Source organism: Zonotrichia leucophrys, chromosome 2 (genome assembly GCF_028769735.1).
Source record: "Zonotrichia leucophrys gambelii isolate GWCS_2022_RI chromosome 2, RI_Zleu_2.0, whole genome shotgun sequence".
In the NCBI taxonomy this organism is placed as follows: domain Eukaryota; kingdom Metazoa; phylum Chordata; class Aves; order Passeriformes; family Passerellidae; genus Zonotrichia; species Zonotrichia leucophrys.
In genome coordinates, this window is record NC_088171.1 from 127,184,722 (window position 1) to 127,200,663 (window position 15,942).

The 15,942-nt window shown below is 40.4% G+C and overlaps 1 protein-coding gene across 11 annotated transcripts in view; it reads right to left on the minus strand.

The window, feature by feature from the left end:
- OXR1 (oxidation resistance 1) overlaps positions 1-15,942 on the minus strand; it is a 260,724-nt gene that overhangs the window by 98,086 nt on the left and 146,696 nt on the right. The window lies entirely within an intron of this gene.

Below are 15,942 nucleotides of genomic sequence, written 5' to 3' on the forward strand. Positions count from 1 at the left end.
ATCCTGAGAATGTGGGTGAAGATGTAGACATGATGTAGACATGTAGACACCATGCATAAGCTTGGGTGCACTCAAAAGTGCTGGAAGAAAGTCCTAACAGGCATAAGGGGGTCACTAAGACCTCAGGACTGCTGATCCTTTGCAGCAGTCTGCATTGGATACTCACTGGCACCTTGGGATAAAAAATTGGCACAGGAGTGCCTTGGTCACTCCCATGTAGTGACCCACAAAGTACCACAACCTGTGCTCCCTCAGGGCTCACAAACCTTCATGTGTAGGAGGATTCTCAGGAAAAAAAAATGAAATGGCCTACACTTTCCACCTGGAGTCAGTTTGACCCACATAATTTTTCACTCTATGCTGCACAGACAAATTAAAGTTTCCTCAGTTAGAACTGGACTATCTCAAAAGCCAGACCTAGCAGAGCCTGGGTGTGAGCTAGGACAGATGCTGTGCACTGGGCATACATACTTGGCAAGGCTGGGGCCAGGGGCCTCTGACAGGTCCATTAGAGGGCTCCTCTTACTGCTTTTTGTCCCCTCCGTTCAATCTTTGTTTGGAGGCTGATGGAAAAATATAGAGCATGGTTGGTTTTCTTTGGAGGGCTCCATTGCTACTCACAGGAGCAGATACTGCTGCCAGAAGCATGCAGTTTCTGTGGGGGAAAGGTGGGCATCTTGTAGAGGACAAGAGGCTGATCTTGGTATTGGGGATGAATCACATACAAAACAGGGAATCACATATAAAGTGGGCTTGAAAACAAGAAAATGTTACCTTTACTGCAAGATTCACCAGGTGGGCTCAAGGTACTTAAAAAGAGATCTCTAACAGGTCTTCAGAACATGTGGCCTGAACAAGAGACTGGTTGATTGAATGAGAGATTTATAGGAACTTTGGTTTTTTGATGTGCATTTCCAAAGTTCATACTAAATTGTGGCACATTAATGTATATAGACATGGCTGATCTCTGACAAAGCATAATCTAAAAAGGCAGGGTATATCCAGCAAAGTAAATTAAAAAGTAAGTATCAAAAGAGGAGGGAATTGCAAAGTCTTGCTTTGCAACTCTGCTCTGTGTTCCAGCAAACATCATATTCTTTGGGGTTTGAAAGTATTGATTGACAATTATATCAGATCTAATCAAGCTAGCACATTTAAACAGACTTCTTTTGCAGGTACATACTCTATTTTTTTGTGTTTTGATATCCTTAATTTCATTCTTGTAACCTGGTTTTCATGTCTGATACATAGAGGAAGTAACAACAAGTTTGAAAACCTAAGAAACTGAGTCCATTACAAACACATATTTTCTGTTTGCATGCTCTGTGCAAAGGGGCCTGTTCTCCCCAAATGTAGGTGCCTATGAAACTGAAACTGTAAAAGCCTACCTCTTTGAGGAAAATAAATGTACAAAAAATCCAATATCCTTTGGTGGAGTTCATGTTTCAGAAAAGCTTCCTCAGTCAGTGGAGTTTTAATATCCCAGCACATCAGTCTGCAGTCAACCCCAAGCATGTGGGCCATGGGCTGAAGCTAAAGCTAAAGCCAGAGCAGCACCATGGTCTGCACCATCACAAGGCCATGAATGAGGAAAGATGGCAAATTATGCATGCAAAAAGAATGTGTTACATTCATTCCCTCTCCTTACAGCTGAGTAATTTCCACAAGCATCATGCAATAGCTCTGCTTGCTCTAGCCACAGGCAGTATATGTCCTGCCCACACCTTCCTGCATCAGACACATAAGTGAATCAAATGCAAGTTCATTAATCAGCCATGATTCCTTCTCCACAGCTTTGACAAGCTTCTGAGAACTACTAATCAGAAAACAGATCTTCATTTTCACAGCAAGGTCAAAGTTCCATCTTTTATTTAATCATGCAACCCAAATAAATTCACCAGAACCTTTCTACATAAGGTTGTGAATGCACATACACAGATCTGCAACTAGAATAACAGAGTTGACTTTCTATTATCCCTGTTGAATTTAGTGAGACATTTACCTAAGTGTACATTTCAAAGAAAAAAAAAATTTCTTTTGACATGAGAAACTTACATTACTGTGGTTTTTTTTTTTTTTATTTCTAAGAATTAGAACTTTCATATCCACTTTTAAAATCACATGAAGGAATATACATTTTGGAATTTTGGAATTCATAAGTGATTTTACTCAACAGCAAAGTTAGTGCTCCTTTCCGTGAGAACCAATGTAAAAATAAATTTTCTTCTACATATACACAGTTATTGCTAGAGAATTCATTTTTTATCTTTGAAATGCAACAAATGCTGAGCCAGATGAAAAATAAAAAGAAAATGAAAATTGAGTTATCAGTATTAAACTGACATCCTGTTTTCTTTAGCAACCAAAAAACTCCGCAATAATAAATCCATCACAGCATTCCTTGATCTATATTAACAGACCATTAAAATTGCTGTCAGCTGACTCTTCAGCAGGCCAAGCTGAAATCTGCTTTTGCAAGCCCATACTGAATGACTTCCCATTTTTTAAGGATAAAGTATGTTTAGGCACATTTTGCAGAACACTGAAACTGACTGTAATATTTGAAAATAGCCATAAAGCACAGTTCAACTTTTTAATGAGACAGGTAACATTATCTTCTGTCAGCAAAAAAGGCCCTTGATTTTAAAGACAGCTACTACACCTTGCAGTTTTACAGAAGAGAAATGTGCATCCCTCCAACCTACTTACAATGAATGATAAATGACATGCAAATCTCTGAAGTTTCTCACACAGTTCTCCTTTTTAAGTTAAAACAAATCAAATTATCTTTAAAAAAATAAAAATCTTTCTATCCTACAGTGTAAAACTGCCATGAAATATTGTGTTGTTCTGATTTGTTTTTTTTCCCTTTAGAAACAAGAAGGCCATTCCTCTGAGTCCAGCATGATGTAACATTATTTCTGTGAGCCATGAGCCTTTCCAGTGCAGCAGTTTCCTTTTAACTATGGCTGTGCTGCCAGCAGTGGCCCAGCAGCTGCAGGCAAGGCATGAAGAGCTGACACTGAAGTCCTGGGTGCCTCCTGCTGAGCCACCCTCCAGCTAGCCCTTCCTTCTCCTGGACATAGGGAAGGGACCAGCCACCAATTTAGGGCATTGGGATGCACATTGGAGGGGATGGGTACAAGGTAGCTGAGATGAAAAGCACTCAGGGAGGATGAGGGGAGGAATGGGACACAACATGAATGCTCTAGGTCTGACCTGTCCCTTGCTCACTAAAACACAGCTGTGTGCGAATGCTACTTGCAGAGTGTCTTACTTGTATACTGACCAAATTTGGATTGAATTATGCTCAGATTATTGCACAGCTGATCTGAACTAATTTTTGCCATATGCATGTGTCTTGATTCTTGCTGACTGACGTTGCCTTCTGGAGGCAAGCAGACAGCACCAGACACACTTATTCCTAACTAGGATTTACCAGCTTATACCAGAAGCAAAGAGTACATCTTGGAAAAGATGTAGTCATATGGAAATTTAGAAAAATTACATATGATCATGAAATCATAGAATCATAGAATATTCTGAGTTGGAAGGGACCTACAAGGATCATGGAGTCCAACTCTTAGTCCAACAGGAGAGCCCCAAGAGTCATGCCATGTGCAAACACATGGTCACAGATTGTCCAAACACTTCTTGAACTCTGTCAGGCTTGGTGCTGTGGCCATTAACTAGGGTGCCTGTTCCAGTGCCCAGCCACCCTCTGGGTGAAGAACCTTTTCTTGATATTCAACCTCAACCTCCCCTGGCTCAGCTCCATGCCATTTCCATGAGTCCTGGTCATGAGAGTGAAGTATTGGAACCTGTCCTCCTCTTCCGCTCATGAGGAAGTTGTAGACTGTGATGAGATCTTTCCTCAGTTTCCTCTTCTCTAGGCCGAACAGACCAAGGGCCTTCTCCTCAAGGCCCTCACCATCTTTGTTGTCCCCCCTTGAGCACTCTGCCATTGTTCATATTGTGTCACCCAAAACTCCCCCAGCACTCGAGGTGAGGCTGCCCAGAGCAGAGCAGAGCAGGACAATCCCTCCCTTGCCTGGCTGTGATGCTGTGCCTGGTGCCCCCAGGACACTCTTGGCCCTCCTGGTTGCCAGGGCACTGCTGGCTCATGTTCAACTTTGCCATTAACCAGGATCCCCAGGTCCCTTTCCATGGCACTGCTTTTCCAGTATCTCGTTCTGTCGGTCCATACATCCAAGGCTGCCAGGATGTATGGACAGACATCCCAGGAGCAGAATCTGGCACTGTCCCTTGTTGAAATTCATACACTATGTGATTGCCCAGTCCTCTGATTTGTCCAGGTATTTTTTCAAAGACTCTAATTGAATCCTTAATCCTGTTCTTCCCTTTTTTGATCAGAGCCTATGTTACCTGAAGGTACTTCATTGGGTGATCCACATATTTTTTTCTGCTAAGTTGTTTTGCCTTCATGTACCTGTTTATTTCCAGAGTGGAAAATGTGGTAACTTCTGATGACTAACTCTCTGTGCTTTTCACAAAACACTATTTTCAGGGGCTTTTTTCTGCATGAATTTTGAAGATAAGAGTTTAAAGTATTAATGCATACACATAAACACGTGTCTCTCCAATATATTCTAAATTACTGATGTGGAGAAACATGATTCTCCTAAAATAACAATGTCTCTGATGAAGCACAGCAAAGCAGTATACTTAAAATCACAGACAAGTAATTTTAAGTCAGGAAGCATCAGGAATAGCCTGGCATGACATCAGAGAAAGAAGCATGCTATGAAGGAGAGTTCAAACCCTGGAAATATGAAAGGAAAATCATATTCTTATTCAGCATTCATGTGTCTTCAGGGTTTAACCATAGTGCATGTCAGTACTACTGCTGCTGCTACAACAATTTAGGACAAGTGAGAAATCAAAACAACTTAATCTAAATTAGGTGAACATCAGTTATGAACAAATACAAAACCATAATGTAAAAAACTCAGAGTAAAAATAGCTGGTGTCATCTGCATAGGCAGAAATCTGCCACTATTCATGTTTCAAAACAGGGAACAACTACAGTGGATGGCAGCCAGCACCCTAGAAGCAGAATCCCTGCTCTGAGTGCCTTATGCCTCAGGAGAGCCACAACAGTGACACCTGTCAGCTGGTATTTCAGGTTGTACCTATGAGGAAGCAAAGGCTCAAATGGGGAATGCTCACAGCAAGAAATAATGACTGACTGGAGAGGTTGTTTGTGTGCAGAGTCACTAGCAAGGCTGTGAGGATCCCCAGCCACATCTCCTGGAGCTGCCCCATCACCAGCTCCCCAAAGGGAGACAGCAGTGATTGAAAATATGGGTATTTCAATACACGTGAGGTGAGGAATGGGACAAGAGATCTGTGGCTGGAGCTGCTGAAGAAAAGGAATCTGCCCAGCAAACAGAGGTAGCAGTAAGGCAGAAGACATTTTAAAGAGATTTTGAGGTAGTCTTCCATGATATGTCTATAATATTTGACAAATTGAGAATATACATATGCTACTTGCTGCCTGATTGCCAGCTATATCTACAGATGACTTCCTGTAGAAATATCTACTCTGTGGAGTCTGAGGAGCTAGACAAGATCAGTACTACACAATAACTTGTTCACTATTAATAAAACATCCAACTTAATGTAAACCAATTTCATTTATCCTGAAAATCAGTCTTGCATTATGCAGGAAGAAAAATATAGTTTTACGTTGTTGCTGCAGACAATAAAAATACTGAAATTTGCATTAAGCCAGCTCTCCAATAGTACTAAACCATCAAGAAAACAAAGTTCAATGACTAAAAAGATAAATAATTTCCCCTGGGTTTTGCCTTTTTATATGAAAGACCTGACTGATGGAAAATAATGAACTGAAATACTTTCTAGTCAAGAAGCTGCTCCCACCATCTGGGAGGCAGCAGGGGCAGCCCCACATCAGAAACTCAGCTCCTTTGCTGCTGATTTCCATGTGTTTCAGGGGAACAGGTTTGGCCTGAAGTACTAAGTGAAAGGCAGAGCCTCTCACCTTTCATCCAAACAGCGACCTCAGGGGAAATCCCTGCATTCTCTCTGCAGTGACAGTGCATCAGGTCTTCCAGCACAGAATATGGAGGAAATCTTTTGGTGCATTCATGTAAATGGGTTGCCACAGGTATTCGCTCTCTGCTGGCTGTATTAAAATTTCAAGGTGATCAGCATCTGAGTATAATGAACACACTGAAAGCTCAGTTGCATCATTGAACTAAATTTCTCTCAACCAGATTAATCCTGAAGGAAAATCAGGAATAATAAAAAATAACACCTATAACAAGTAAACACTCCAAATCCAAGTACTAGTATTAGTACAGCTCATGAAATCAAGGCTAGAGATTTTTATTCTATATGAAATATATTATTTTTCTTTGACCACCTTACAGTCAGTCGCACTAGCTGTAAGCAAACCCAGACACATTAACTGGACAAGTAAACAAGACCCAGCCCTTTTCTTTTGTTTTTCCTGCAAATTCTACGTTCATTTTTCCTTGCAGAAATGCACTATTTCAGCATCATAGCAAATACAGTGAGTTAATTCTGTGCACTGGTATGGTCATATAAAGACCTTTCTGCACCTTAGGAAAAGGTATTAGGTCATCAAAGTCTTGGCCTCTGGAGCAGGGATTTCAGACCCCTGAAGACACAGCAGTGCAGGAGACCTCCAGAGTGACCCAGAGCTCAGTGCCAGGGGCCTCCAGGGTGTGAGGCACTGTCCCTTCATCCCAGTCTGACCAGGCACACACAGGTGCATCAATGTGCAAAGATACACTTTTGGATCTAACACACACTTTTGGCCAACCTGTTTGCAAGATGCATGGTGACAGAAACAGATTCAGTAATGAGGGCTTTCTGTCCCAAATTGACTGTCATCAAATATGGGTGCAGAAGATTTCAATCAGTAGTTATTAAGAAACACTTCATTAAAGAGGGAGAGGAAAAGAGAAAGAACAAAGCAGGCTTATCGCCTGAATCATGAAAGGAACAAATCCACAAATGCTGACAAATTTCTTCTAATTAGTCTTTAGTAAACATCTGCTGCCTCATTAAAAAAAAAAAGAATAAAGAAGAAAAAAACCAACAAAAGAATTCAACAAACAGCCCCCCAAAATATACATTCTGCTTAGTAATAAATCTGTGTTATCTGCCATAGACTTTCACGAGGGCAGAAAACGGTTCTCTTCAGAAGTTACCAAGGTTACTTATCTAGACATTTATCATTACTTCTTTGAAGTTCACATGAAAAAGATCCTAGAAGGTCCTAAAAGGATATAATCTATATTTTACCATTAGTGACTATAGAGGGTTTATGACTCAGTGTTGATCTCACCCTAATCAATGGCATTACTCATTCACTTTGATAGGCACAAGATGAAACTCTAAAGTTGAAATCCTATTTTCCTGAAATCAACAAAATTTTTCTATCCATTTTGCTGGGTTCAGGATTTCAGCCTGAAGTTGTGAAGAGAACAGAAAATATTCACTCCTCTGTAGAGGCCTAACATGTTGTCTGTGTGCCTAAAATTCCCCCAAATCTGCTCTGAAGGCTCTGTATAGTACTTGCATATCTCATCTGAATAATGGCAAAGTTGACTCCAGAAAGTAATAGAGCATTTCTGGCATATTTTAAAATTTAAGAGTCTATTAAAGAAATACAAGTTTTCTTTTTTTTCCAAACAAGACTGCATACCCTGTATGTGCACCCAGTTAGCATGCTACACTCATATTTAGCCCTGTGTTAAATGGCAAAATCTGTTTCCTACTTACACTCCAATACCATTTACAGACATTGTGGTATCAGATGCATGGATTACACAGGTGCTATCCTATTTCCTTTGTTTATAGGGTGGAAGTTTTTCTTCAGTTAAGAAAAAAAAAAAAGGCAGGAAAATACTCCTTTTATAACCAGCTGTCTAGACTAATTGCATTATAAATAGACCAAAATATTTTCTTCCATATGTATTTCTGATTCTTATTTGATTAGGTAGGAAGAACCCCGAAGATTTAGTGTTTAAATTATATCTTGTACACTTCAGACTCAGCCTGAATTAATATGTAAGAAATGTCAGGGGACTCACTGGCCAACACTTAAATGCTGCATATATCCCATTTGGTCAGCTCCCATTGCCTTGAATGAGTTGGTCAATTTGATTCCTGTTTGCTTGCTTAGTATTTTATCCTCAAAAAAGAACCTCACCTGTGGAAACCCAGAACATCCCTCTGGCTGTCCAGGACAGCCAGGACTCCTTCCAGGGAGATCAGAAGCCCTGGCACAGAGCCCAAAACACCTGTGGTTTTGATTATGACCCATGGAACAAATTACCAACCTTATATGTGAAGATCAACAAGCCACAACAGTTTAGGCAGAATATTAGTGAAGTTATCACGGGGTGGAAAAGTAGATTTTAGGGTGTTTGGTATGGAGGTACAGGAGGCAAGATGGAGGGAACTGGGTGTATCCAGCCTTTCTCCTTCTTCTTGGTCTCCGTCTTCTGCTGTGATGTTGGCACTTTTAGATTGGTTTAGAGCAGAAGCTCACTGTCTAACATAGGTGATAGGTATTGAAAAGTAATTGTAAACATTGTATACATAATTTGTAGTATAAAGACATAACACTGCCCTGGGGGTAGGCAGAGTGCCTGGAACAGTCCTGCTGGATGGACCTCGGCAGGGCAGGAGAAAATTTTTTATAGATAAGATACAATAAACAATGTTGAGACCAAAAAATGAATAGCCCTGACTCCTTCTCTAAGTGCCAGGCTGGGAAAAGAGACTTTCAAACTCTTCTTGGGGTCACTCTGACCAGCTAGAGATCCCTACACCCAGCTATCTCTAGAGAGTCTTCTCTAGTCTAATTTAGATCAGGAGTAGCCTCTGGAAGTGACTCCAAAGCATCCACTGCTTCCACTGCTGTCCCTTCATTCAGTGGTCCAGTCCCCTTGCCAGAGGATGCATTCAGTTTCCCAGGCACCGCCCTTGGTAGCCCCAGCTGGGTGTACACAGTCATGCCTCAGCATCTGGGGCCTGCATGTGGCTGCTGCTGCTGCTGAGGGGAGCCTGACTGGTCTAGGTCCTCTCTCCAAAGATGGGTGTGCATTTGTTCATTTCCAGTCCCCAGGAATCTCCCTGATCTACATGAACTTTCAAAGAGACAGAGAGAGGCCTTCTGTCTCTGTCAGAACTGGCCAACTCCTCAACGCCTCCAGAAGCATCACGGATTCATATAAACTCTAGTATAAACTTCATATTTAATTAAGGAACTGTCTTTATAATTTTGACCTTACAGATAGGACTTTTAAAGAATTACATTGTGTATTTGCATACAGAAAAAGAAAACCCATTTATGTTTTTATTTTGTTAAGAATACCAAAAAATGTATTCTAACAGTATTCTAACAGTAGCTTCAGTTTATCAGCAGCATTCTGGCCCCCTGGAGTAGAAGGTCTACTCAGTTTCCTATTCATCTCTTCCACCTTTTTTCTTTGCTCTTCCTGTCAATAATTTTGTTTATGTCTCTCTCAAAAATTGGGGATTTTCTTCCATATTCCTTATGACGCCTCAACCACACCTACTAATATTACAAGCTATATGCCTAAGTTCAGGAAGGTAAGATAAGCTTTCATTACAAGATATCTTTGTAATTAACCTTTTGTAACCATGTAGAAAACAAGGTAAGAACAGAAAAGATCATGCTCAACTCTTCCATTCTTAAATAAGTAATAAGCAATTTTCCTTGTTAAGGAATGGTATTCAAGTCTAAACAAAGTTTTTGTGGTAACAGATGTCACAGTACTAGTGCTGCACTCACCTAGTCCTGGCACATGGGACATCCAGGCAATGGTACTACAGACATTCTTTACCCATGGACTTTACATAAATGGGAACCCCTCAAGGTTGCTGCAATTTTTACTTCATGCACTTTAACTATATAAATGGGAAGCCCTTTGTTTTATTTATAAAATACTTCAAAGAAACAATTTAATTTTTTTTATAAAATACTTTAAAGAAACAATGCAGAATCTGTCACACACAGAATTGGCGGACACCAACTCATCTGAAGCATGGCAATGGGCTTGACTTCAAAACATCCTGGTACCGGGGAGAGGACAGAGCCTGAATGAGTGATACTTACATTGCAGAGCAAGTCCCAGATGACAGCCAAAAGGAGTCACAATCTCAGTACTGCACAGGAATCAGTTCAGCTCTCTTCCCTGCCCAGGGCTGACACAGACACAGGCTCACACAGGTTAACTGAAAAGATCCCAAACTTGCTGGTCTGGATGGACCATGTAGACGTGAAGAAATCTTAACACGAGATGGTGTCAATGACTGCATCAATCAAAGCTTTGATCTATAGGGTACATTAGATCTTGTATCTAGGCAGTGGCAGCTCATAAACTGAATGGCTGTCATAACAGTGCAGCTGAATACTTCAATGGACTGAGATTACAAGACTAAAGAAACTACAGCCCAGGGCAATCCTGCTCGTGATAAAACCTCATTGCTTAAGTAAGGTGATCCTTTCAATATCCCCTTCTATCTTATCTGAAAACAAAAAACAAACAAAAACCCAACAACTTTAATTCATTCTCCATTTATCCAGGGAGAATAAAAGTCAACATATCCATTAGCTTCCACTATATCTGAAATTGCCTGGAAAAAAAATTCACAGAGGAGGCAGCACAGTTCATTAACTCAAGGGCAATGCTGTTTTTGTTGCTTCCAGGATGTGGGGACAACCCAACCACTTGAGTTACCCAGGGCAACCATTCTGCACAACCAAGGCACCTCACAAGCACAATATGAACTGAGTAACATGGGCATACAGATGGCTCTGCAGAGTGTGTTAAATTCAATGGGATTTTCTTTGCTCTACAAGGCCTCCCAGAATCACTGTTTTGCTCCAATTTTCTCAGCATCCATGGCTTCATCAGCCCTCTCTCAGCTAAGTCAGAGAGAGCTGAGCGCATCTCTGTTCAAGCTAATACAGTCTTCCAGAAATAAGAGCACTGAAAAGTGAAATGAAGGGATGCAAAATAGTTTGGAGACAGCCAGGCTGCCCTTGACATGGATGACAAGCAGATCCTGCTGCAACCTAAGCAGCTGCACACAGTGCTGCTCTCATGCCTTTGCATCAGAGGTCACATGTAAACCTTCCCTTATCCAATTGTCACAGGTCTCTCTCCTCCCCTTCCCGTCTCCTGGGAGATAAAAGCAGGCTATTGGAGACAAATCCTCAAACAGCCACCTTCTCAGAGAGACCAAACCAGCTGCATGGATTTTTTTGGGGTCAAATTTTGGTTTTTATTTTCTTCTTTCAGAGCTTGTTACTTTTGCCAATATTATTTCCTAAAGAAAATCCTACACTTGCTTTAACAGGTAGTACTAAAATACTCACCAGTCCTCTGAAAGCTCAAAATCAACCTAGTCTATGAATGCAAGAGAAGACATATCAATGAACAATAAAAAAACCCACACAACAACCTAAATAAAACCTCCCAACTCAAATCAATTCAGGTTTTTTCCTGATTTTCTCTAATATGTTTTCCTCTGTCAAAAATTAACATCACCAACATCCAGTTCTATATAGTGAAACTATGACATTCTAAAGCCATATCATTATTACCAGTAACTAAATTTATATTTTAAAGTACTACTATTGTGTACAGATATTGAAAGACAAAAGGTAATGACAAATTATTTACTATATTTTGAGAAACCTAAGGCATACTTTCATTTAAAATAGACTATAGTATGATTTCTTCCTCTGAATTATTATACAGCTAACATCTCATATAAAATTGAATGATTAACAGGGTAAAACAAACTTACTTAGCAAAAGAAAAGCTCTGTCACAACATTGTATTTTAGGCACAACACTGTATTTATAAACTCTCCCGAAAACATACTGGAACTGCCAAATCTGTGCTTGACACACAATTCATACAGCCCTGCTAAGAAATGAGTGAAACCAGGCAGTGCTAGGGATGTAGGCGTGCAAATACCATCTGAAGACATCTTTGTGGAAAAGTGCCATTTTGGTTGTGTAACTGGAGGCCCAGAACTCTCATCAAGGAACAATTCTATTCTCTGCTACAGTGGCAATGATCTGATTAATTCAATCTAGTTGATAGATGTCCTTAGCAATTTTAGTTAGCAAATTGACTTCATTGTATTTGCAGGCGTGACTTTAATGCTATTTGGGGGCTGTGCCATGTCAAATGGGAGGATTTGTGCCTGACCTATGTCTGAGAAAGTTATCCACATCATATGTCAAGAAGTAAGCTTGGTGAGCACATTGTGCCCTTTAAAATGCTATTCCAGGAAGAAGCAGTCACCACGCAAGTTGTTTCCACGGTTCACCACTGCAATTGCCTGTCCTACATGAACTCCATAGGCTAACAGGAATGATCTCATTTGGAACACAAACTCAAAGAGAAAAGTAGGACTAAAATATCCAGCAAGGAATCACTCACGCAAAAAAAAAAAAAAAACCAAAAAAAAACAACAAAACCCCCCAAAAATACTTCCACAAACCAAACCAACCAATCGACCAAAAACACCCCCCACCAAAAAAAACCCCTGATATGTTTGTGTGCTATTTTTGAAGGTTAAAAATATTTTCAGACTGTGTGGCAGAGTTCTGTGCACTTTCACAGGAGCTTCGAGTCTTTGTGGTTTCTGTAAACACATACATAACTAACATTTTCTTTTCTTTTAAATCATCCTACCATTATTCATCTCTTTTTGTATGCATAGAATTTCCTGATCCCTCCTCATCTCATTTTGCGTCTCATAAACTTCCAGTCTGTCACATCTGCAGATCTTGTAGCCATTTAAATAATATCTGAACCCTGAAGGCCCAGCTATGTGCCCTGGGGGTAGAATAAAACCACAGCAAAATATGGTGGGTGCTGAGAAGACACATTTATCGGGGAACATGCACATGCCCCATCCTTTGGAAGTGACTGCTCTAAGGGCTTTGAGGCAGAGCTCACTCCCTCTGCTCCACAGGCGCCAGCAGCGTGCTCTGTACTAGCCTGGATGGGTCTTGTTCCAGCTTCATCCAGCCAGGATGGTTCACAAAAACCCCAAAAAAATACCAAAACAAAGTCCTCAGCAACCTTTCACTTCATATAATCAGTTTGAAGGTGGAAGCAGTTTGTCCCTGAATCCCTACACACATTCTAAATGATGCATGTCTTCTAAATTAACATACCATGCAGTCATAAACTCATAGCTACTTTGCCATTAACCATACAGCAACTGAATATTTAGCAAAAGGAAATAAAAAGGCATATTGTGTTGACTTTTGGCCTGTTTTCAAGGTGCTTAAATGGTCCCAGTTTGGGCTGGTTTCATTGCTCCTGATAGCCCTCCAAGGTACAAGCACAAGTTAGGCAACCTTGAGGTTGAACTGCAGGTTTTGGTGGCATGAGTAAGCAAAATGCTTCCTTGTGTTACACACAGCTGGTTTGGTACCTGTTCTCCATGACCTGCAGCAGATTTTAAAGGCAACGATGGTATGTTAAACTGGAGCACTGCAGACTGGAGTCCCTGCTTAATTAACATGACAGACAGACTGCCCTGCTGCAGCCTGAGCACATTCTCAGTGACTTCCTACCAATTAGGTTAAACACCACTCTGGAGAGTCCTCTTCATGGGTGAGATTGTTTACTTGCTTATGTTTACCTTATGTTTCTCCACCTTTCAGACTTGATGCCACAGCTGCTACTACAGCAGCCCATTGGTACAGTGGTTTATGACACATTTGAACAGTAGAAACCATTCCCATATCACCAGTTCATTTCAGAGGCACAGATCCTGCCCAGTGCCACCAGCCTAAATTAGTTCTGGGCTAGTGACCAGAGTGGAAAACCTGGATATCCCCCTGTTAATTCAATGAGCTCTTACTAGCATAATTGCAGAATATTAGTTCAAATAAGTGTAACATGACTTTTCCTATTAGTTTAAATATATTCTTTTCTTTTTTTAAAATTTTATTTTAAAATGTAACATTCAGTGCTCAGTTGGGAAGCTGCTAATATTCTCTACAGAATCACTGAAAAACATTTGACCTCTTAAGGAGTGAGTACTTCAGTAAATTTAAAATATCATAACACTGAGTTATTATTACACACAAAAAATTATATAGATCCTGCAATTTTAATATTTAAAATGAAAATAGTTGTTCTCGAGAGCATGCATGGTTATAATATATGAGTTTGTAAGGTAGTTGCTGTTCATCTTTTCACAATGAAGGACAGATTCGTAACATTTTCCATATATATTCCTCTGGCTGAACCAATGAGATCACCTCATATAAAACATAAACTGCTGTACAAAACATAAAACTTACAGCAAATTCTTTAAATATGCTTTTGTAAAGCACAAAACATTAGATAAATAATAAACAAACTGTAGGAAGTCATGAACATCTACAACTTCAGGACATCAAAAACATCAGCTAAAGCTTGCCTAATGGCTCACAGACCAACTAAAGATCTCATTCAGCTTGCTACAAAAGAAAAAAAAAAAGAGCTGCGTTTCCTACTTGCCTCACAGACAGGCAGATTTGGTAAGTTCATCTGCTACAACAAAGCTTTGTGCAGGGAGGCAAAGGCTGTTGTGGGAGCAGAAGAGACACAATTCTGTACAGGATCCATTTATACCTTAACACCTGTGCTGGATCCCCTTGGCTCAGTTTGTCACTTTATACACAAACGCAGGTATCTGCAGGCAGGTGTCTTCAGAGCAGCCTCCTGAGCTGGGTCCAGCTCCCACAGGGCCAGCTGAAGCCCACCGTGGGCAGCTGTTTCAAAGAAAAAACAACACACAAACTAAACAATTACTAAAAAGCACCCATTTTTTAAAAAACATTATCATGTGGGGTACAAATGTGGACAGCAGATGTGGACACCATTCGGGCCCGACAGTGGTAAATAGTTGAAGAAAGCTGAATTAAATATTCCCAATTAAGTTAGCAATTCAAGTTCAGAAGGAATTCCAGTTCTTGGATTGAAGCTGTGAATTCAGTGGGGGTAATTTACAGTTCTACTTTTGGTGCAAGTCTGTTGTGACAGGAAGTGGGGGAACAAACAAACAACTTTTGTCCCACGCAGCGCTCTGCTTGGGCAGTGCACTATGCACACACACATCCTGCCTGGAAGGGAAGAAGCTGCCAGACTCATTTTGCTGCCAATATAATTCCATACTTGTATTAGAATCACTGTAATTCCTAACATATCCCCTTTAGGCAGGTGAAGCCAATTTCTCCATTACTCCCTACAGCCTCCTGAATGGCATTGTGCAGAAATGATGGGCACACTCTGCTTAAAGCTTTGATGAAGCGAACTCAGAGTCAACTTTATGAACACTGACAGTTTGTGCAGATTCATACCTTCATCTAGGATTCACCCCTGATCATAGTAGGGCAGATCATATTTATATTGTATGTAAAGAATTGTACATTTTTGCCTCTGCCCCCAATTTTTGTGAAGCTTGCTTGTTGTTTTTAAATTATCTGAATTCATAAATTTTACAGAGCTAAATGGAAGGCATTTAATCTAACTGGATAATCAGATTTGTAGGCATTGATGCTTTGAAGTGGTTAACTGGGTAACAGCTAATTTCCCTGTGGGATGAGCAATGCATTAACCTCTCTTCCCTCCGAATGATGGCAGCATATAAATATCTGCTGCATTTGAAAAACTCCTAAATCACTAGCCATTAAGAAACACTAATAACTTGACTGTTTCCATACATAATTTATTATGAAGAAACTAATGTGGTCTGTATTCAGAGCATGTCTGCAACCCCTGAATCTGTTGAAGTTTCTTCCAATTCTGGTGACTTCTGCTAGGATTTCCAGTTGGTGCAAACTATCATCTGCCAGCACTGCCCTTCACCAGG